Here is a 1,659-nt window from a genome sequence, read left to right on the forward strand (position 1 = left end):
CGCTCTCTCTCCCCCCTCGCTCTCTCTCCCTCTCTTTCTCCCCCCCTTTCTCTCCCTATCTCTTTATGTTTCTACTGCGCCTTGAAGCGGCAAAGATGGTACTTTTAAATTGCTCCATTCTGTTCGGACGTCTGTGGACCTTTTCAGAAGTGCAACGCCGTAGACACCTTCGTCTCCTCTCTGGAATACTTGTGGCAATTTGTGGGAGCAATTGGGTGCATTGTAGAGGTGGGCAAAATCCGGATAATCTATAAGGATAACCGGATAATTCTCAATGAAACATTATCCGAATTCAGACTCTTTAAGTCTCTTTCCTGACCCGTTTACCGAAGTGAGTGCACCCATTTGTTGAAGTAGTACTAACCCGTTTGTCGAAGTGGTTCTTACCCGCGTTGCTGAAGCGGTTCACATCATATTTTTTGCCGAAGAGGTGCACTAACATACTATTATCCGGATTTTGCTAAAGCGATTCATTGCCCAGCCCTACTGTATTGTCCTGTGTCTTTCAGGCACCTGTGACAGGTGAATGGTTGGAGGATGCCACGACAAGGTCGGGCTCCGTCAATAGGGCTGTTGTACAATGTGTGTCTGTTTTGTTTTGTTATTGCCTCCGTACCAAAAAAATGACAGTTTTAGTTTTAGTAAGAGTTTTACGGCGCTTGCAACACAATAAGGTCATATAAGTGCAGAAGAATAGAGGTGTTACAAGACAGTTACAAACGCAAAAAAGGAGGGGAGATAAAGACGACAGATGTTTGATTGGAAAAAAGAAGCAGACCACACCAGAGCACCCGCCAACAAAACTACATAAATGCTGACCCTCCATATCGGGCTTACTACTGTTCTATGCCCTGTCTTTAGGCCATTCCCAAAGGGGGGGGGGGCATTTCTCGTTCATGCACGGTAGAATTGTAAATGGGCCGATTCCTCAATGTCACGCTCATAACTGTGCCTGATCTACAACAGGGAACTACAGCTTTTTCTTTCCTAATCCTTACTACTGTCATTTTTACTCTACTTGTTTTGTATGTTTATCACACTCTTGTGGCCGCTATTTCCAGGGTGCTATGAAAGTCGAAACAGACTTTGTGCTGTTGAAGCTAGAGAGGTGAGCTGAGTAAGCCTGATTCCCTGTAAGGACTTCTCTGTTGACTTCCACCCCTTGGCGCTCATATGACCTTATGCAGTTGCGAATGCCGTAAAACCTCTACTAAAGAAATAAAATTGTTCTGTGCCCGTTTTCACAACAGACAATGTCCAGTTGGTCAGTGCCAATGTCCAGTTGGTCGGTGCCAATGTGTGGGTGGTTGGAGGGTGCTCTGGTGTGGTTTGCTTCTTCTTTCCTATCAAACATCTATCGTCCCTATCTCCCCTTCATCTTTTTTGTGTTTGTTACTCTCTTGTAACAGCTCTAATCTTCTGGCGCTCATATGACCTTATGCTGTTGCGAGCGCCGTAAAACCTCTACTAAAACTAAGAAAAAGTGCCAATGTCTTGTTGGTCAGTGCCAATGTTGACCACAAGGTTTGTGAGCCCTCTGCGCCAGCACTTAATGTTGTTAAAGAATGTTTATGTCAGGGCTTTGGTCTGGTTCGATAGCCGCTAGGCGCTGTGAAAACACACTTGTCAGTCTTGTAAGACCGGAGGGTGGAAGGGGGG

Source organism: Aplysia californica, unplaced genomic scaffold (assembly GCF_000002075.1).
Source record: "Aplysia californica isolate F4 #8 unplaced genomic scaffold, AplCal3.0 scaffold01268, whole genome shotgun sequence".
Taxonomy (NCBI): domain Eukaryota; kingdom Metazoa; phylum Mollusca; class Gastropoda; order Aplysiida; family Aplysiidae; genus Aplysia; species Aplysia californica.